We start from the raw sequence: 21769 nt of genomic DNA on the forward strand, positions 1-21769 counted from the left end.
TCGAGCGTCGTTCGCTCTCTCGACGGATCGTTTTTCGGATCCGAGTCGAGTCGAGTCGAGTCGAGTCGAATCTCGTCCGATATCGCGAACAAAGAAGCAAAAGCCTCGTTCGACGCCACGATTCGATTCGAACGTCGAGGAAACGTCGTGTTGGGCGACGTTGGATGAATTTCTTTTTTTTTTTTTTTCCCGAATCGACCAGCGAAGAAAAAAGAAAGAATGGGAGGGAAAAGGAAAAAGTTGACGAGAGTCAGCGTTCCACAGCTGTTTGGTTTTTTCGCGGGTACTCGTGTCGCGTCGGTCGAGATATCTCGAGCCTTCTCTCCATCCGTCTAAACGTCTCTTCTCGGGATTCTTCGAGAGTTTGGTAAAACTAACGATGCACGCCCAGTAAGTGTGCTTACTTACCACGGATTCTTGACCCCGGAAATGCGCGTGGTTCGATCAACTTGTTATCGGATTATTAATTCGATCGGGCGAGGAGAGGCGATAATCGTTGCTCGATTGGGAGAGGAACGAACGCACCTTTTATCGGGGCCCCAAGATTTTCAAGATTGTTCCGCGAAGCGAAGAAAAAATGTCGAAATCTCGTGGAGCGGTCCGGATACGAAGCGAGTCACGGACAAAGAGGCATTCAGTTATAAAGTTATCGAGACGTTCGGTCGATATAATTAATTTACTGCGGGCTCGGTCTTCTCGCGCTAATCACCGGCGCGCTTTTAATCTCGGAATCCATAAATATCACGATGCTGAAAGACGGAGGGAATTCTCGCGAAAGCAGGAAGCGATCGCGCCTCCGTCTCCTTTGCCTAGTTTTTTTCCCCTCCCCTCCCCCAACACCTCTTCCGACCCGATCTCTTTCTCTTTCCTCCGCTTTTCGACGCGTGTTCGAAAATCGGAGTACGTTGACATCCTCCTAGATTCAATGTACGATGTAAATATTTGCCGGTTAGGGCAGATAGGATCGATAAATTTTTGGACAGTTCGAGCATTATTCGGAGCGAGCACAAAGAGTCGTAAATCCTTACGCAGCTGTCCCGATTCTCCTATTATCGCTCGGTTATATTTTCCTTGCTATCCATTCATCGGAATCTCGACGCGAGCCACGCGAGACCGCGATACACGCGATACACACCAGAGATACGCGCTCGGCCTAATCTCGATAATGCGCACAACCCTTTGCTCTCCCTCTCTCCCTCTCTCTCTCTCTCTCTCTCTCTCTCTCTCTCTCTCTCTCTCTCTCTCTGTATCGCCTTCCTCGAAATCCCGAGAATAAAATTGTTCGTCTCGGCCAGAACCGTGGAGCGAACCCATTCGCTGACGGACAACGAAGGCATCGAGCCTCTTATCGCGCTCGTGCAATCGTATCCCTAATTAGCGGAATAATTAACGTATTTGGAAAGCGGTTCGAGATTCGTCTCTCGTTTATCCTTTCTCTTCCCTTGCTCCCTCCGACCGTGCTCCGTGATCGTTTCCTCTCGTGATTCCGTCTCGTTTCGTCTCCGTCGTTCGCGTCTCTCGGGACAGCTCGTTTCGAATCTAATCGAATCGAGTAACAAAGTACACACGTCGGGGATACCGACGGCCACGTGTGAATTTCACCGAGCTTTCACGTATCTGTACAAGCGAACGGAATTCCCATTCCTTCCGAGACTCTCTCATGCCCGATGCTCTTCTTCAATAGCAAGTCAAACACGCGTACCATCGCTTTATCGTCCTGTTACCATGGTAATTATGCGCCAGATATCGATAAATTCTCCTCTCCACAGCTAGTTTTACATTTGCCGCACCTTCGCGTGTAGTAACTTATCGAATTACTTTGCCACGTTATATTTTCATTCACGATACATTTCTTCATACCTTTCCCTTTACGTTAGTTTCTGCTTTTGTTTTTCGAAGAATTCTTCTTCAACATCGATTCTTCTGGTAAAAATCGCAAAATTTTATTTGTGCAATTTGTAGCGAGGAAAAAAGAAAACAGTTTTATAGATATTTCATAGAATCATCTCTTATCTCCGAGTATATTTAGGTAGAATATGACAGAATTTTTTATTACCAAGTAATATCGAGTTTGATTTCGAAGTTTGAGTACTTGGATGGTTGGCGTTCTACTACTCGGATATAAATTCGGATATTTCTAATCATATTTGATTTTGAAAGTTGTACTGTAATAGGATTAAATAGATTTTAATAATAATTTATTATAAATAATAATATACTATACCTAATATTTTTTGTTAAAAGCAAGTTATTCTCGAGATCAGTGTCATCTTTTATATATCTGAATATAAATTCTTTTAATAACGATAAATATCAGAGATTCTTCCATCGTTCGATTTCATTCTTGTATTTATATTATATGCAATTTCAACAATGCGTTGTTTTGTATCGTAAGACAAAATTATCAGCTACATTTTTAAACAACATCGACGCATTTCATCCATCGATTCTCTTCTTTTTCTTCTTTTTTTTTTTTCCCTAAAAAGACACGATCCGCTTTAATGCGAAGTTTAGAGTAATCTCTTCAACCGACCATAGGATATCGACGATAAATTTCGGCCGAAAGACGCCAAAATATGATAGAAGCTTAAAAAATGCAAGGAAACCATTGTTCTTATTGCCTCAGCGCTGTTCGTTGTATCACAGTAATATCTACGAATACTTATTTTTAGAATAGAAAGATGAACAAAAATAATCTTTTTTATCGACTTTGTAAATTCTTAGTTTTGTTTTCAAACAAATTAATTTCATTATTAAAAAGAATAGGACCAAGAATAATTTGAATTTTTAATTTTTACCTTTTCGATTGATTGAATATGATCGACGTAAATCATTCCATTTCATTAAAATTAGTCTTCGATGTATCAAAAGTTTTTTCTCAACGCGAAAAATGGTTTTCAAATAAGAATGACTGGATATTAATTAATTAACTGTAAAAATATATATTTATTTGTAATCGAAAATTAATTTTAATCGTTTTTAATCGTTTATAAAATAACCTAAAAAAGTAACGTGATACGTATATATGTTGAACACTCACATATTATACGTATAGTAATATATATATTTCTCGGATTCTTTCTTTATTTTCCCTCTTTATGCAATCATTATCATATACTCCCGCTTAAACGATTTTTAAATTATAATTACTATACGTATCGCGTTTTTTTTTTTGATCTCACAAACTTTCGTCCAAGTATATGCACGGAATATATTTTGCTCGTAAGTTAAACAGCGAAAGATATTTAGAATCAACGCCATCTCGCGTTTGGACGCTGGAAGCTTTGACTCGTTAATAGCAAAGCAGAATGTACAAGGAGGTATTCGTGACGTCACACACGAGAAAGAGAGAAACATTGCGAGAGAAAGATGGAAGAAACGCGCCACTAACTTTGGTTATGCGTTCTTGATACCTTCCAACACTTCGAAGACGCTCGATTGAAAATTAATTAATTACCAATTTTCCATCGAAAATTTGTGCACATTTATATTCGCGTCTCGAAGTTAAAACCTCGAACAATGTTCTCGTGACGATTTCAACGTGAAATTCTCTCGATTTAATTATTTATTAACGATTAACGTAGAGAATGTTTCAATTCGCGAATCTTCGTTTCGCGATGGAGTAACGAATGATCGATTTATTCGTTCGAACAACAACAAACTCGTAGACAAAAATTATACGTGAAAGTAGAGAAGAATATAACGTTTGAAATGCGTGTATTCGTGTTTAGAAATGAAATTCGTAATAATGAGAATTTAACGAAAAATGTAATACGCGTCGGTCACGCGTCATTCAGATGCGACGCATTAATCGTTAATAAATAATGGATCAAAAGAATTTCACGTTTCAAATCGATACGAGAAAGTTGTCCAAAGTTTCAGGATGAAAACGCGAGTATAAAAGTTCAGAAATTTTTACCAGAAATCTAGTAATTAATTAATTTACGATGTCGCGTCTTTGAAATGATATAAGGTGAACGATGTACGCATAAAGTAGTGGTATGTCTTCTCTGTCCTTTTTCCGCAATATTCCGCTCTCCTTTTTATCTGTGACGTCACGAATACCTCCTTGTCTATTCTGCTTTGTTAGTAAAGAGTCGAAGCTTCCAGCGTCCAAACGCGAGATGGCGCTGATCGCGGAAATTTTCGTTCGCTGTCTGACTTATCGGTAAAATGTGACTACTCGGTCAACGCAGTTTACATAGAATTAAACGAAGAAAGTTAGGAACGTTTAAAAATACTCGTTTGAGAATTATCGCACAGAAATATCTACGCGAATTTTTGCGAAGAAGAGAAATTTGCAGAAATTTATTAGGAAATCTAGGAAAAGGAAATTTTTTGGATGAACAAAGGAAAAAAGAAGAGATAAATAATCGTTTCCAGAAATTTCGACATTTCTTAGAAATCAAGTACAATTCCTGGAATTATTTCTGCTTTTTTTTAAATAAACGTTCGTTTATTTCCTTTAATTCGTAATGTTTTTACACATACGTATTTTTTTTTTTTTTAATAGAAACGATTAATAACAGATTAATCTTACGAGAAAGAAAGAAACAGGATGGGATACGTTTAATACATTTAATAAATAATTTAATAATTTTTAAGCGTTTCAAGCGAAGATGAATAATATCGTACGTTCAATTTTGAACATGGATCGATGACAAAGCAAACGGTTATTCCGATGATTCGAGCTGTCCATTCGAGACACAAGATGTTAGGAAAAATAGGATGGAACGGTAACGAGCATTTCTCCTTTCGATGAAATCCGAGACGGAATAACAGTTCGTCGATGTTCTTCCTCGCTTGCTTTTGCCCGTTAATTGCTAGCGGCATCTTATGATAATTGGCATTTGGCAGAGAGTGATTCGAGATACGAGACAGCCGCTAGCTTCTGGGAAAGAATCCTCGTCTGTTTGTACGTTTTTCGCGTTGAATTTGCGCGTCGACGTCAGCCTTCTCGTTCCTACCGTCTACGAACGGCGATCGTAGATATCGTAGAGACCCTTGGCCCTCCTCCTCCTCCCTATGGATCGTCGCTATCTTTATCTTCCTTTATCCAACCTTCTTCCGTATTCGCTTTCGTTTCTTTTCGATTTCGCGTTCGACGTCGTATGACGCGACGATTCTTCTTTCCTTTCTTCTTTTTTTCCTTTTTTTTTTCCCCCCCTCTCCTTCTTAGAGACGCGGTGACGAAGGGTCGACACCTAAAACCTTGTTTCAAAGAAGGAAGGAAAGCGACGAGGATTAAAATAGACGGGGATAAGGGTTTCGATAGTTTCTTCTAAGCACTTCAGTCCAGTCATCTCAAGCATCTCGACTAACCTCGGAAACAAGCCGTTGTTATCGAACTCGATTAGGATAGCATTCTACGGCGAAGAGGTGCAACGGAGAGGTGCAAATAAAGAGAGAAATTGGGGACGACGAGCGACCGGCCGTTTTCTTTGGGCTTCTCCGGATGGACTCCCTCTCTGGGCAGGGAGCAGAGAAGTGGGTAAAGAAGAGGGGGGAAAGAAAGACGGGAGAGGAAGAAAGTTTTTGCTCGGTACACATGTGGCTAGCGGCGATTCGGGTGTGATAAAAGCTCGGGCCGAGGCTCGCGGCCTCGCGATACATAGCCATGGCCGAGCGTATTAGCGAGGGATGGCGAGGAGGCGGGCGAAGGAGAGAAGGCCTTGTTGGCCAAGTTGAGCGAATCGCGTGTGCGATGGTGCGGACATCCGCGCCCCGAAAGAACCGAGACGGAGAGAATGGAGCGTGTGTCGCGCGTTACGCACGTGCGCTACCCTCCACCTCGATCACCGCTCGCTCGTTCGCGCGTTCCACCAGAGAAACGAGAGACCTCCTCGACCGAGCGCTGATGTTACGGTTCACCGATATGCCTGCCACCTCCTCTCTCTCTCTCCTCTCCCCTCCGCCCCACCAACAACGCGTACGTAACGTGAAAACTGAAGTGAAATTCTTGACTTGAGACCGCTGGAGTCGTGGAAAACTGTGTTGGAATGGAGCTACGGGTAGTGGATGGGAGTAGTGGGAATTTACGAGTTTTCTAGAAAATCGCGGTTCGACGTTTTTACGACATCGTTTAACGTTCCCCACTCGTAAAAATCCGTTTCTCTTACTCTTTCTCGATCGCCTACGTCTCGATACGACAGGGTTTCCAATTCCGATAACGGAAACCAAACCTTTTTTTTTTTCTTCTTCTTCTTCTTCTTCTTCTTCTTCTTCTCAAACGTCATCTCTCCTATTCGCCGTCTCCTCTCCTATTCTGCCAATTAACAATATTCTCGAATCGGGGAGGGGGAGGGGATTTGGGATTTTTTGGCACGGTGGCGATATCGGGTGGAAGATGGTGGCCCTCCCCGTCCCTCCCCTCCAGTACGATCGGGAAGGGCTCGAGTGCTCGACTGCTCGTAAAAGAGCGGGGGTCACTTGTTTCGTCTAATAGCTCAAAACAATGTCGAGCTCGCGTAGCTGCCATTACCTTTCCACTCTCCTCGATAAATTTTCTCGCGGTCCTGTCAAAATAACGTCAGACCCGAGAACGAGAAGGAATAAATCTGGCGTGATTTGGCGGTGGTCGGAGCAAGCACACTCCGAGGCACACCGAGTTTATCGACTCACGAAACACGAGAAGGAGCGTGTCCCGTCTCGTGGCCCAATTTGCCAAGGATTTTTTTTACGAGCCACGAGGTAGGGCGGAGAGGAGGAAGGGAGGGGAAGAAAGGAGAAAAGGGAAATCACTCGAGTCGCGTACGAGTTACGTTCTCGAGGTCCGATCGGATATCACGGCTCGCGTCCAAGGACCTGGATGCACGCGTCACGGCCCGCAACGAAGAGCTGCAACAAAGAATACGTACGGTAGGAGAGAAGGAAGGAAGGAAGGAAGGAAGGAAGGAAGAAAGAAGAAGAGAGAGAGAGAGAGAGAGAGGTTTCGCTTTCTCGAGAGGAGAGAAGCGAAGGCTCTCGATGATCTCGAAAAGGGTGAAAGGGGAAGTCGGATGGATTCCGGTGGTCGTTTCGAGTTTGGAGGACACTCTCGTTTCCTCGAGCTGTCAAGCGCGTGATACGGCTCGAAGAAGAGGGTCGAGGAGACCGACGCGATGCTTCGTATTATCCTCGGCGCGGATCACCGTTACCACGGCCACCGTATCTAGAATATCTCTAGAGTTTCTCTCTTTTCCCCGATCCGGCTGCGTTCTCTCAAAATTCTGTGCCGGCTACGCGCGGCTCCGTGGTAGACCGTTGGTTTTTCTTACGTTCGGTTCGTTTGACACTTGATAGCGCTCGAGCATGCACACGAGCGTATACCCGAAGCGTTCGCGCGTTCGGGATAAACCTACCGCTTTGCGACTCGCAACCCATCTTCTTCTTTCGTTTCTTCTCCCTTCCCTTCTTTCTTCGCTTCTTCCGCTTCTCTAGCTCCTTCAGCTTCTCCGCGAGAACACGTTTCTTGCCGTTGCTTCTTCGTCCGATACCATCTTTCCCGTTTGATAAATCACTACCGGAAATTCCGACAAAAAACCACGTCGTTCGTTCGTGCTCCAGATACTCGATTGGTGGGTTGCCACCAGTTGCCATTCGCTAACCGTTTTCTCGTCCTCTCTTCATTCCTTTTTCTCTCTCGCTCTCTCTCTCTCTCTCCCTCCCTCTCTCTCTCTCTCTCTCTCCTATTTTTCCAAACGTTGCACAATCGCGCGTTTTCGCGAAAGATGGAACGATTTTTTCTGCGTATCGTCCTCTGTATATATCTCCTCTTTTCCTTTCCTCCTCGCGATGAATCATAAATTTGGTGGCGCGCGCCGCGAAGCGCGTGCTGCGTCGTGCAATGCTCGCAAAACAGAGACTCCTTTGTGCGTTCCATTTATTTATCCGTCAACAATTACACCCTGAGACGGTGTGAATGAGAAGGCACGCGATCTCCGCTATGTTCGATCGTTTCCAAGATCCGATAGTAATAAGTATCCCGTCCGAAATAATGCCGGACACTGCTGTGATTCCATCCAACGACGAATTTCGCTGACTTTTCAACAAAATCAGCTTTCACAATGATCTCAGAATCAAATCTATCTGTCAAATCATTGTGAAAACCAGTTTCGTTTTAGATATTTGTTGAACGTTGAACGTACATTCTTCTTGTTTCCTCGTCTCCCCCTGCGCTCCGCCACCTGTTTACACCATCTTTTAAGATGAGGAAAAAGAAAGAAAGATTAGAGATTAACGATTAACGATAAAGAATATTATACGATAAATATTCGTAGTGGAGGAGAATAGGAGAGGTGGGTAGGAGGGAGAAAAATTGATGATGAAAACGGAGAAAGAAACGGGAAAAAAAATTTTTCAATTCATCGCTCTCTTCACCGATCTTATGGATTGTTCGTATATTGGGTAAAGTTCGAGCAGCAGGAACGAATTATTATCGATGATGGAACCGATGGAATATTTATCGGTTTATCGATCGCGATACTTTTCATCGTTACGCGAGAACAATGTTATCAAATACCGTTAAACGATACTTAACGAAAGGGCGGATATTAGTCAGCGATTCGATTCGATCGACTCCGATCATCCTTCCGAAAAGTTGATCGATTCTCAGCTCTCTCGGTAAACATCGTCGATTCGAAAGAATTCCCGTATTTTTCAAACGTTTCCATTATCGTGGAACGCGATAGCGCGGCTCATTAATAACGAGGCCGCGATGACGGAGAAATCCATACAGGAGCCGGTCGGCCGAGTTCCTTTTTTTTCCTCTTCTTTTTCTCTCTTTTTCTCTTTTCTTCTCTTTTTTCCTTTTTTTTTTTTTTTTTTTTTTTTTTTTTTTTTTTTTTTTTTTTTTTTTTTTCTTTCTTTCTTTTTTGCAATCCCTCGCTAATAACCGAACGTGAAGATCAATCGACGCATACTATTTTGCACGTGCGTTATCGGCCAGCCGATAACGCGCTGACGGTTACACCGAGTCGTGATAAAGATACGACGTGACCCTGCGACCTCATGACGATTCTGTGAAACCGGACAAGTCGAAGAAAAAGAAGCTTGGATGATCGCGAAAGTGGACGGCAAACAACGAGACGGGGATGATCCCGAGAAATTCTCTCGTAGAATTTTTTCTCGTTGCGAAGATCATCGATACCCCCTCCCTCCCTCCCTCCCCCCCAGCCCCCTTTTTTTCTTTCGTTTCCGTCGAATTGTCATATATAACGATTCCAACGCTATCGTAACGATCCCAAACACGGTATTCGTTACCGATTACTCGGATCGAATCCTTCCGAGAAACGAGACGCTTTGTCGTTTTAATTTTATCTAATTAACGCGATGCAATCGTGACACACGCTACTTCTCGGTCGTAAAAATTAACGAGCTAGAATTACCGGAATCTCGGAATGATCGTTCGACGACGGGTGTTGACGACGAAGTTCTCGAACGAGTAAATTTCTTCGATGGACGAGAGTAATTTTTTTTCGATCGTACGTTATTTTTTTCGATTTGTTTCTTTCGATCGAAACATCCTACGAGTATCAAGGGAGAAAAGAGAAAAAGAAGCGCCGCTACACGTGCGTATCGATCCTTCCTTGAACGCGTTACCGATCGATTCAAAATTTCAGAGAAAAAGGAAAACAAACGGATAAAGTAGAAAATACGAAATTTATAAAAAACGATTTATCGACCGTACACATAATTCTACGCGACATATCTTACTAACGGAAGATAAGACTAAACGGTAGCCAACCAAAGCCAAGTTGGTAACGTAAGCAACCAACCTGGTCGGTATACAAGTGGTAACGTAACAAACTTCGTTACCGACGGTATTTTACGTTATCGAACATTGATAAGTAAGGAAAGCGCATCGCGCAAATTCGAGTTTCTTTAAACCGCAACAATGATACGAACGAGTCAACGATCGTTGGAAAATCGTATCGTTTCTACGCGTTGTATATCGTTTATCGTTGAAATTACGAGAAACGAGGATATCGCCTTAACGCCCGGGAAAGAGGGCGGTTAAAATTAATTTTTCGTTGAAATTTCATCGATTTGGTGGCGCGTAGATCGAGTATTACGCGATACAGAACAGATGGAAAAAGAAAAATGGAAAGAAACGAGGGAGCGAAGGCTATCTCGCGACAGGGCGTAGTAAGAGGAAGAGGCATAAAAGTCATTCAGACCACTGTCGAGCCATTGATAGAGGCGACGAAGCGAGGTCAGCTATTTGTAAGCGTGACAGACCCCTCCAGAGAATCTCGCGTGCAGATGTGGATCGAGGCATACGCGCATATACAAGTACGCACTCCGCGTGTAAGTATGCACGCGTACTATATATTCGCATCGTTCGACTAGCGCGTGCATTTTATCCGGACTACGCAAATTCTTTTTCAGACTTTCGAGTTGAAAAGTCATGGAAATATTCTATCGCGACAACGATCCCGCCGAAAAGAATTCGTACGTAATTTTCACGATTTTCTCGTTATTTTTCTCCATATTCTCTCCATATTCCCGTACGAGAAAACGCGGTCGTATCGTTCGATTTACATCGCGACTTGAGTTGACTTTTCGATTCCATCCATCGACAAATGACGACGATTGCGTCGTGGAAACGATTATGCAACCGAATGTAACGATGGAGAAATATTAGAAGCGATCGACTACGTAGAAGCGTAAGAAAGAGACACGCGCGGAACGATCGAATTTTTTCTATGCTCGAAAGATCGAACTCGAGGAATACCTTGACAAGGCTATTATTATTCTTGGAATTCATCGCGCTCTCTCTCTCTCTCTCTCTCTCTCTCTTTTTCTTTCTCGGCATACCGATCAACCGAGTAATCGAACGTAGCGAAACAACAACGAGTTAAAGGGAACAATAAGCTCGAACGAAGAGAATTAGAGAAAGAGAGAGAGCGAGCGAGCGAGAGAGAGAGAGAAAGAGAGAATAAAAGTTAGAAATTCAAAACATCGCGAGGATAATGGATTTCTAATCGGCGGGTTTACGCAAGGTCACCATTCACTGTTTCACGCGTATACACAGAACGAAATTGGCGACACTAGGCGGCAGCGTTGACGCCGTGGAATCGAGCGCGAGTGGTAAACACGCTCGATACGTCGATCGGAGAAGAAGGAGAACGACGAGGGCCACGAGACGAAACGTCGACAGAGGTTGGTGAACTTTCTACGTGAACGATTAGCGCGCGTGCACGATGGCATCGTTCGCACGGTGGTTTAGCCAGAAAACCGAGCTTTATACTACGACTTTATATACACGTTGTCGCGTTGTAACAATGCGCGCACGTGTGAATCAAACGCGACGCCCCACTCCTCTTTCGCCAATTTCTTCCCTATTCCTTTCAAGTTCACGCGTTCAACGCGTTTATCTCTCTTCCATCGGGAAACTTTGTAACTCGTGAGGGAGGGGGAAGGAGGGAAGAGGAAGGAAGAAAAGGGAGAAGGGGAGAGAGAGAGAGAGAGAGAGAGAGAGAGAGAGAGAGAGAGAGAAAAGCGGGCGGGCCTTGCGATTTCGCGACACTTGAACGCTACGCCGATCGCGTCATCTTTCTATTCTCGGATCGGTTAATTGTTCTAATTAAAAGGATTGCAGTTCTGGAATAACTCGACGAGTTTATATTTGTCCGTTGACGCAGATGGGAGCAAATCGCGTTGGAAAGGAGAAGCGGAGAGAAGAAACGCGAAAGATGGTCGTCGCTGCGATGTTCCCTACCTTTGATCGTTTACGCTTTGCACCGCTTTCAGCACGACCTCCTTTCGCGAACTTGGGTGAAAAGCGTGGTCTACGTTTAGATCGGTGATCTTCCTCGAGTGCTCTCGGGACTCTGATCCGGTTGGCAACTGAGAAGAACAACGAGGAAGAAAACAGCGAGAAGAGAATAAGCGAGAAAAGAAGGAGTAGAGAGAGAGAGAGAGAGAGAGAGAGAGAGAGAGAGAGAGAGAGAGAGAGAGAGAGCGACGAAGCAAGCATAAACTATCGGGAAAATAAAAGTTTGAAGGAAGGAGATAAGCAGAGAAAAGAGAAGGGAAAAAAAGGCAGGAAAGATCGTCGAATATCAACGATCCATCGTTCGTATTATAAATATATATACACGCAATTTTTGGCGAAAGATCGGCGTAGAGAAACGTTTCTCTCGCATACGATACGCGAACGAACGAACGAACGAACGAACGAAGATGAAGACGAAGATGAAGATGAAGAGGGAACGACCGTCGAGGACTCCCCTGAAGTAGGAGGAGGAGGAGGAGGAGGAGGAGGAGAAGGAGAAGGAGAAGGAGGACGACCACCTATACAAGGACCTACGCGGCCAGTGGGAATGGAATGCAGGTACGAGTTCAGTCGGCGACTTTACTCTTGCCTCCTCACCTCCTGATCAGCCTCCTCCTCCACCTTCTCGTTCTTTTCTTCTTCCTTCTTCTCCTTCCTTTTCCTTTCGATGCCTCTACTAGGGAACAGACCCGTTGCTCACCGAATCGCACTATCGTGTTCCACCTACCGGCTTCACCACCTACTACTACTTTGCCGCTCGTCGTGCCTCTTCTATTATTCTCTCTCCCTCCCTCCCTCTCCCTTTCTCTCTCTCTCTCTCTCTCTCTCACCGCTACTACTAATAATGATATCACCGCTTGATATTGTCACCGCCATCGATGCTTACGATTCTACCGCTCGTAAATTCTTGCAACGAGTCGCACAGGTTGGATCGACGATTCGAAGAAACGAAACGTTCCAGTTTTCCAAGACACCCGATAGCGATCGCGTAGTTAAAAGCGCGTAGTTTGGGGGGAAACTGGGAAGGGACAAAGATATCGAAATTTTTCTACGCTCTCGTAGAAGCGTGAAACTGGCGCGTGAAAGCGGGGCGACGATAATTCGAGATCGAATTTGGCGATTAGGGTCGATCACCCAGCAGCGGTGGCGGTGGAAGGGTCTGCAAGTGGAATGCGGTCGGCGCGAGACCCTGCCGTGGGAGACAACCGAACCACTACACCGGCTTTTACCTACTACTAGTACACGTATATATATATATATATATATATATATATATACACGCTTTATATCCGGATTCATCGTCAACCGTGCAATCGCTTCGTTTTCGCGATCGACGCGTTCCTTCTCTTCCATTCCCCCGCCATATTTTCTATCTTCGTCCTATCTCTGTTTCCATTCCATCTCGGAACGGAATAGAATTTTTTTCGCGCGACGCGAGTACGATCGAGTCACGTGCAACTAAGTACGTATATATATATATATATATATATGTATGTGTATACACGCGGCGTGTATCACGGTGCGAATACGAAACGGGCACGAGGTTGAGAAAGACGGACGGGAAAGTTTGGCTGGCCGAGGTTAGGTTACTTGGATCTCTCGAGTTCGCGTCCGCTATTCGTTCCTCTCCCTCCCCAAACGATCTATCCACCACCGTGTGGAAACGGTACGGTACGGAATCGAGGATCGAGATCGATATCGAGATTCGAGGAGAAATAAATACCGATACTTCCGTTCCGTGCTCGAGGTGACAGGAGGAGCGGTCATCGTTTCAAGGTTACGAATATCGAATGCCGTCGCCATTATAATATGATAATTCGCATCGATGATCCCTCGATGAATAATGGAGAGGATCGTTGGAATCGTGCGCGTTATGTCACATTGTCAATCTTGCCACGTTACGATAAACAATCCCTAGCTTCTTCTTTCTTTCCTTTTGCAATAATAATCTTAAATATCGTCCCGCCTCCGATGCACCGATTCCGAGGGTCTCCTATCGGAAAGGCGGGAATTGAATTAAGAGAGAGAGAGAGAGAGAGAGAGAGAGAGGAGAGAGAAGAAAAGAAAAGGAAAGGGAGAGGAGGCGTTTCGGTTAAAAAGTAGCGCAGGTGAATCGCAAGTGTGTGCGTAGCGTAATAATCCTGGCGAGTTTCGTACTTTTCTATGAGTGTAGGACGCGTACTCGCGTATCCGTGTGCACGCGTATACGTAGAACGAGCATAGCCTCGGCGTGGGACCAAAGCGACTGAAAAAGTCGCACGGCGTGCACGCTGCGCTCTCTCAGACCAACGAACGCGGCCAACTTGAATACGACCCGCGAATAGAGAAGCGTACCGCGGCTTCTACGAAATCTTCAATGCACCTTTCAACTCGCCCTGGGCTCGACCGTTTCAAAGAGCGGTAGTTTCTCTACCTCTCCTTCCGTCTTTCGTCTTCTCGATCTTGGAGAGAAACCGGCCTTGCAAATTTTCGGTTCTCTCTTCGACCTCGACCGGTTCAATCCTCCTCCCGTATAGAACGCGCGTATTCGATCGGTGGTAATTGGTGGAATAGAGAACGCCGTGAGACGTTTAACCTACCGACCGGTGCGATCGATGCGATCGCGTACACGGCGTATGCCGTAACGAGAACGGCAGCTGGTATTCCCAGCGTCCAGGTGAGGGAAAAGAAGAGAAGAGGGAGAGAGAGAGAGAGAGAGAGAGAGAGAGAGAAGGAAGAGAGAAAAGAAAAGACGGAAGCTGAAGTCTCTCCGAGCTTTCCCGTTCTTCTCGGGACTCTAATCGGGAAAGGAGAGGAAAGAAGGGGAAGAAGAGATGGAGAGGGTCTGCCGGGGACGATGGGCACGTGTCTCGCCCATCGAGCAGGACATCTGCCTCTAAAAAAGGACCCACTGTTGCGTCCCCTATTATATCGTTTACCTTAGCAGCGAACCGCATCCCTTCCTTACCCTCGCTTTCGCGGTTCTAAGACGACGCGAACAGCTGCCCTTTTCCCTCGTAAACCTGCGGATAACACACCTGCCCTTCTTCCAATGTAGGAAAGGCGCGACCGTTAACCGTTGACGCGACAGTGAGAGAGAGAGAGAGAGAGAGAGAGAGAGAGAGAGAGAGAGGAAAATGGAAAAATGGAGGCGAGCTAAAACGGCATACGTGACCGTTTTAAATGGAGTGCGCGTGCACGAGTGCGGTAAATCGGCGGCCGATCGTAGGTGACGGAATGTAACGAGCGTCGCGGCGCTTCTATTTCTGCGCGTCGCGTCGGCCGTCGACCCGCAGACGGCTCCCAGACTATGCGCGTTAATAACCGCGGAGAACGGATACACAGACACGTGCCTATATATCTTTCGCGTGAAAACTAGGTCGGCCCGACTACGAATCTTCCGTCTCCACTCCGCGCGCCGTCTTCCGTCTCTGTTCCGATCGGATCGATCGATCGATCGATGGAAAAATAAACGAATAAACGAATAAAGCCGGACAAACGAGGCGAGCGATCGAAAGGTGGAAGGGAAAGAGAAGGGAAGTTTTATAAAGGGACTCTTTTCTCTAACCAATCTCGTCCGCTTTCGAATAAACGACCCCTCGGCTACGTACGAAATCGTTTATGCACGCGCGTGTATCGTACGTACGGACGAATACCTTCTAGGTACGAAAGGAAGCCAACTTCCTTCCTACGTTCCATGTCACGCGCACTACCGTTTATATAATCCATCCTGTGACGTCACGCTGTTTAATCCATTCATTACCGAACCGTTGCGCTCTCTTTCTTTCTCTTCTCCTCTCGCCATCCTCTGCTGTGCTCAACTGTGCTCGCGCGCAAAGAGAGAAACGGATCAAGAATGTGCTCGGGTGTGGAGTTTGGGGATATAAAGGAGCGGAACGAATATACGAATATACCGCGACGTTTCGAATCTCGGATCAGGAGGAAAAGGGGGATCTACCGAGATCTATCGAGTCTCCGCGCTTTCGTCGTTCGAACGAGAAAGAGGGGCGAAAAAATAGGCGAAACTTGGAAGGGAGACGCGTTTTCGAGGCGCGAATGCACGTCGCGCTACTTATCGACGGCGATAACGAGAGGAGAAGCGAAGCAACGTTGACGGAACGAAAAGAAAAAAAGATGGCGCGTTGTCTTCTCCGGACAAAACTTATTCCGGTGTAGTAGTAGTAGTAGTAGTAGTCACCTCTGACGTAAACGCGGTCTCCGGAATTCGATAAGAATTCCGACGCCGCCGCGAACGAGGGAAAGAGGAAGCCTAGCGCGAAGGGGAAAAGGGGTAGGCGGAATATCGGATATCGATACGAGACGAGTTACAATTACGAAATTGAACGATCGGTCGCGAGATACCGTAAATCGAATTCCTATTATGCGTCCGCTCGATGCATCGATGGAATCTTTTTGTCTCGTTTTTTGCCTCTCGTCCGACTCCCGCGAAAGACCTGTTGCGCCGTTTCCTTTTTCGTCACCGTGCCAATGCACCTACTACCACGTATACGCGCGCGCCGCGACTTAGTGCCGGAGTTTAACGCAGGTGGCGCTATGACGCAAATCGTTTATCGCTCATTCGGCTTCCGAGCGATATCGGAGTCGGCGGGCTGACTCGTCAACGCTGAAAATAACGACTCGTCGATCGCTCGACCAACACCGAATCCAACATCGAACTTTGTCGGTCGGTCGAACAATCGTCGTCGTCGTTCGAAACCGTCGCGTTTCAACGACGAAGGAACGGAGACGAGAGAGAGAGAGAGAGAGAGAGAGAGAGTTCTGTTCCCACCACGGATCGCGCATAAGTACGCGTTGTACTCGTGTAGCGCGTTGTAGAGCGTGCGCGGCTGCGCGCTAATGCTCGAAACTGCGCAGCTGGAGAGAAGAGTGGATGACGTCAAGAGCGGAAACGAGATGTGCGCGTACGAAGGATCCGAGTGCGTGACCCAGTTACAAAGAGAGGCGAAAGATAAACTCGGAGATTATGGGATCGTTCCCTCCCCTTTCCTTCTCACCGATCCATCCAGTTTCGATTCCAGCTCGCTCGAATCGAAGCAGAGTTCGCTACGGTTACGGCGTACTACGATTATTATCCGTGATCGGATAATAAATACCTAATTGTGCGATGTTCCGGGATCGATAAAGAATATATATCGCGTATATCGGGTAATTTTCACACGCTCGACTAACGGACTTACTATCCTTCGGTCGGTAATAAACGGGAAGGTTTAAAGTTAACGTTTCACCGAGCACTCGTCGACCGTTTACCCACCAATCTTACTATCGTGCGGTTATCGAGGAAACCGAGAGTTCGTTCACCTTTTTTTTCGACGCTCGACGAGACGAAACGACGAATTCGTCTCCGTTCTTCTTCTTCCGGACGGATGATGGTTGGTTTGGAGAAAAAAAAAAAAAAAAAAAGAAAAAGAGAAGAAAAAAAAATAAAGCAGAAGAGGAAAAGAAAAACGGATATGGCGACACGCCGCCAGTTTACCCTCGAAACCATGAACGAGCAGTTGAATTGTTGCGGCAAACGTGTGGGAAAAAGTATTTACTACGAAGCGAAGCAAGAGTTTGCGGTTCATTCATGGCGAGTATCTGAATGGCGGCGGGAGAAAGAGGGAACGACGATCTATGCACAAGACGTGGTGCGCAGGGACACGCATACGGATGCAGATGTATGCGTGAGCTGCAACGGCTTAAATAAATGGCGTGATTCATACGTGAACATCTTCTGATCGCGGTAAACTGCGCATCTCTCTCTCTCTCTCTCTCTCTCTCTCTCTCTCTCTCTCTCTTTTCGTCCCCCAAATATTTCTCCAATTCGCGATTTTCATTTTCGCATCGATCATTCTCGATATTATCTCTAGAGAAAATAAAGAAAGAAAGAATCCACGTACGCGCATATTATAAAAAGAAATAAAGCGTAAAAATAACTTGGAGTAATCTCGCGTTGTAAAGCGAGTATGTTGTACAAAAACAGAAAAAGAAAAGAAAACAACGTCGAACTTATCGTAAAGCGTGTCGTTAAAAACGTGCTAGATGTACGATCGATTATCGTTTCTGTTCACGAATCCACGTATCGATATTTCTTTCCGATTATTGTCATTCGTCATCGTTTTCGGAATCGAGAACCTCTTCCACGTTGGCCGGAAGAAATTCTTACGCATCACGTGAACAGCGTTACACAAGTAGACAACTCGTCCTCGAGATCGTAATTCCACGTAGGAAACTGCATTTTTCGTGGATGGAAAAATACGTACCGTTTGCCGAGAGAAAGAAGGTTGTAAGTGGGAGCGCGAACGAAAGGAGACGAAATAGGGAAAGAGTTAGAAGAAAGGGAGAAATACGTATTCTCGGCGTGCGCTAGAGCGGCACGGACAGCCAAAGTTGAACGAACCCACGCGCGACCCGAAACTTGCTAATTTTTTAAAGAGCCACAACACACCGATTGGATAGCTACCGCTATCGACTATGATCGGCGAACGAGCCGACGACCTACTTGCCATTCGGCATCCCGTGCACGTCCGACATGGTCGAGCTCTCTCTCTCTCTCTCTCTTTCTTCTTCACGTTGTTCCCACGATCGATGCAAAGCCCGGAGGGCGATGGAAAATTCGAGGCTCGTAAGGAGTGCGTACGTGTGTATCTGTTTTGCGCAACCAAGGAGAAAAATACCTGAACGATAATGATTCCTATTAAGCGCATGGTTATCGGTGGTGGACAGTGAGGAAGGACTATCGAGCAAAAATCAGCGATAATGGAGCGCGCTAGTGGTCTGTTTACACCGCGAACGAGTTCACAGCCGGTGTAATTCCGGCACGTGTAAAACTTTCAAGGACGAGGCGTGTCTCGGGACGCGTTACGCAAGCGAAAAACCGAAGCGGCGCGACGCCACCGCGCCTCGCCCTCTCCTTTTCCCGCTTTCGCGCGAAAACCCGAAAAAAGGGACAAAGGAGGGAGAGAGGGAGGGTGAGAGAAGAGTTTCGCTAAGAGTCGCGCAACGCACGTGCGTAGGAGCTCGCAAGAATTCGCGCACGCGTTAATCGCGTGACGTCAACGCGCATCTCGGAACAGCTGACCGCATTCCACGATAATTGTTTTGCATAACCGCGTGGTGTCGGCCTCCTCGCCGAAAGAGGACACCACCCAGTTTTCACCCAGAGTTCGTCCGATCGTTTGTCTCTTTTCCTAGAGGCCCGGCACACCGGGGGAGGGGGTAAGAGAGAGAGAGGGGGGGGGAGGGGAAGGGGGAAGAGAGAAAGGAGGAGGATCTAGGAGGACGATTTTGCAAGGACGAGATGGACGGGGTGAACAACGGGGACGAGAGATGGGGGAAGGGGGAAAATTGGAAAGGGGACCCCCCCCGATCTATGGAGGATCGGCGTGGATCTCCGCGTCCGGCCCTCCTGTGCGTCCGTCCGGTCGTCGATAGTTTCGCGGCCAGCCGCGCGTTGCCTTTTAAAGTTTAAAGAGCCAATCGCGGAGGACTGGTGGCGAGGCGATATCGGGTGAACCGGAATAGCGAAGTAGAAGCGGTAGTTTAGGCAGGTCAGCGGTTCTCAAACTCGAGGCCGAATCGAGAGACGCCCCTCGATTCGACTGGCACTCCGAGGAGGAGTAACGGTGTTTCGAGCTCGTCACGGAATTTTGCGGAGAGTTTCGAACGCGAGACAGCGAAGCGGGCCGAGGAATACTTCTACTAGCCGTGAAGAAACACGAAATCCATTTTCGCCGTTTATATACGATAAACGGATAGGATCGAAAGACGCGGCTTTAAACGAATTAAAAACTTACTCTCGAAGTAAGGAGGATGACGATTCCGGCGTGGCGAGAGAACGGAGGATACGCGTAATCCGAGAATACGGTTCCAAAGATTGGTTATTACGGCTGGATTTCTCGTTCGCTGTTGAAACGCTATCGCGCTGGACTCTGAACCGAAACTACCGAGTTACTTAACGAACGATCGAAAGAAGAAGAAGAAAGAAATAAATAAACGTAAATCACGATCCGGTATCGTTTCTTAATATTCTCATTTTCGTATTTTTATTAATCGAATTCGAGTAAGCTGTACTGGTTGAACGGATAAGGGGAATTTTACGATTACGCGATAATACGCCGTTTCGGAATGAATGAAGACGACGATACGAGGATGGTGGAGGATCACAATAACGCCAAACGTTATCGCGATATCGTTGGTTCGGACGAAATCGTTCCCGAAATCGTGGCCCATCCATTCCAATTTTTGCGCCAATTTTTTTCGCCGAACCGAACTTTCCTTTTTCTCGTCTAGGATTTAGAGTAGAATACCCGGTCGGTACGATAGAACGCGAACAAAGCTCGTTCTACGTTCTACGAGCCAGCACCGACACATACGCGGTTGGGACGGAGTGTGTATGTACTTACGGCAAGCGCAGCAGACCGTCTCGTCTCGTCTCGTCTCGTCTCGTCTCGTCTCGTCGTGGCTCAGACCTTAATGACGTCATTATCTCTAATTAGAATTCCCATAGTGGCAGCGGCCGTCTCTACCGGCGCCCCGTTACACCTGGCGGCTACCGTTCCCCCTCCCCGTTCTACGTGCCGCGAACAACAAGTAGATAATCCTTTGGAAAACGCGGAAGGCGATCATCTCTATTCCCCGATCGATGGATTCCACATCTCGATCGTCGTCGTTTTTCTTTCATTCGGTTCGAGTTCGCGTCAACCCGAATGCTTCGTTCAATTTTTCAAAACTTTTCCGCGTCGCGGAATGCTGGATGGACGGAATTCGCCATCTCCCAGTTGGAAGAGAATCGAAGACGTACGCATATTAATTATCTATGGACGACGGTTTTGAAAAAGCGTCGGCACGATATCGTGGGACGAAGCACGGTTGATCGATGAACTTGCTCGTTTCCGAGCGTTTACGCCGTTTCCACGCCGTGGCGAGCCGAGCAACGCATACGCGGCGCCGCGCGCGCGTGCGTGCGTGCGTACGTACGTGCGCGCACGCGGCTTGAATAACATTCGCATAACAGGGTGTCGCGGTGACGCAACTCTCTACTCGGCTAACTTTCTTTCTCTCGGTGACAATGGGCCATAAGGAACGGAGACCGTAGCGGATGAAAGAACAAAAGAACGAGAAGATAGAACGGAAAAAAAGGGGCGAGAGAGATAGAAGGAGAAACGCGTACGGGCAAAGTCATGCGCGACCGCCTTCTGCGCGTACGTATGCGTGATTTCACGGCCCTTCCGCCGTCTTCACCGCTAGCGACCGCCACCACCAATTTCCTCCACCATCGCCTCTATCCAGTCATCGTTGCTCCCACCCCCGCTTCCTTCTCTCTCGCTCTCTCTCTCTCTCTCTCTCTTCCCCCCTCTTTCGCCACATTCTATATCACGACTTTTCGCATCGTTTGTTCTTTCTTCGTACTGAAATGATGACGTCAGGACGCGGATACCTGTTGCGCGAGACGCGTTGGTGCGTTGAACGAGCGATCGACGAATGGAGGCGGGAGGGAGAGGAGGGAGAGAAGAAAAAGAAAAAAGGTGATGCGTTATCAATGGTCGAAAAATAAAATTAAAGGGGAGGCGGTACGTGTGTGTGTGTGTGTGTGTGTGTATGCGAGAATACGATGGAAATTGGAATACAAGCGAGGAAGAAGGCGAGAGAAAGAGGAGCGGTTTATCGCGAATGGCGGAAGGAGCGGTAGTAGCGAATGCGGTCACGTCTTGCAAAGATCGAAATCAACGAAAATAGACGAAGCTCGGAGCTGGCTTGTTTGGAAGCGTGCCAATGATGCGACGACGAGGCGCCGCGGAAAAACTTGTACGGGGCAGCAGACGACGACGTCGAGAGAGAAACGTCGGTCGAGAACTTTGTTCGATCCTTTCACGGCAGGATGGCAAGCGAGCGAGCGAGCAAATACTTACATCGCGTCGAGTCGCGTCGCGCCGTGACCGAGCACGCGTCTGACCGCAAACGGATCACTCCACTGCGCGCGACCGTGCACTCGCACCTGTGATCCATTATCGCTTCCCCAATTATATCTTT

General features: G+C 46.7%; 1 long non-coding RNA gene across 1 annotated transcript; it reads right to left on the reverse strand.

The window, feature by feature from the left end:
- Window positions 1–1988: 1988 nt before the first annotated feature.
- On the reverse strand, window positions 1989–3278 carry LOC122711274. Its single transcript, XR_006346068.1, has 4 exons — window positions 3041–3278; window positions 2799–2930; window positions 2225–2478; window positions 1989–2165 (listed from the first exon to the last, which is right to left on the reverse strand). It is a non-coding gene; the product is annotated as an uncharacterized LOC122711274 (long non-coding RNA).
- Window positions 3279–21769: the final 18491 nt, after the last annotated feature.

This window comes from Apis laboriosa, unplaced genomic scaffold (genome assembly GCF_014066325.1).
Source record: "Apis laboriosa isolate Shangri-la unplaced genomic scaffold, ASM1406632v1 scaffold16_cov148, whole genome shotgun sequence".
Taxonomy (NCBI): domain Eukaryota; kingdom Metazoa; phylum Arthropoda; class Insecta; order Hymenoptera; family Apidae; genus Apis; species Apis laboriosa.